This window comes from Seriola dumerili, unplaced genomic scaffold (genome assembly GCF_002260705.1).
Source record: "Seriola dumerili isolate Sdu_G_001 unplaced genomic scaffold, Sdu_1.0 BDQW01000230.1, whole genome shotgun sequence".
NCBI lineage: Eukaryota > Metazoa > Chordata > Actinopteri > Carangiformes > Carangidae > Seriola > Seriola dumerili.
The window spans coordinates 3,376,946-3,377,857 of record NW_019174485.1 but is presented as its reverse complement, the minus strand read 5'-3'; positions in this window follow the sequence as shown (position 1 = coordinate 3,377,857).

Genomic DNA, 912 nt, shown 5'->3' with positions numbered 1-912 from the left:
TGTCAGATGGTTCCTCTTTTCTTTTTTCTGTTTTATGAATGCGGGGTGTTTAATGTGGAGCAGTGGCCAATGTCAGTAGATGGTGGTGCATGGGAAAACGAGAGCCCGGCCCCCCTCTGTCTGAGGAGTCCTCATGGTCCCTGTGCCCGTCTGGAAAATTTGTAAATCTCTACAGAATAAAACAAAACACCAATATCCACATTTACATGTAAACATTACATTAAAATTGATAGTTTAATAGGCTATTTTATACATAACCTCAGTTTCTGTCTCTTTATTAGTGAATGCAATGTAGAGGTAATATAGTGGGAGTAAAAGTTGCAATAGCATAGATGTAGTGAAGATGGCACTAGCAGTTACAGCAGCATCATAGTATTAGTATTACGAGCCTACTGTTATTATACTGACATATTAGTTTTTCATTCTTAAATGTGCTCAAAGGTTGCTTTGAAATATAACCAAAAGTTACACAGATGTTGTATTAAAATGTAAAAATTAGTAAATGTAAAGACATTACTTTAAAAAAAAAGATCTTGTTGGATATATACAATATGTATTATGATATATTAGGATTCGGAGTGATGCAGTGACACAGCAATAGAAAAGGAAAGTAAAATGTAATGAAATAGCAATAAAGGGTGCCATCTCTGTGATGTCAGAAGGATGAGTGGACAGAATTCAAATTAGATTTGTGGGAAAACTAGAAATTACATTTCGTCGTGAAGCGACAATATTGAGCATTTACTGCAAATAGCTACACATATTTCCTGTTTTCAGTGCTTATGACACATGGTATCTCACCAAAAATGAACTTTAGTTTAGTTGTTGAAGTAGCAGTAGCAATAGCATTAACAGTTGAGTGTCTATCTACTTTTGTGACGTTTTAGGCCTGTAAAAAAACACTAATCTGAG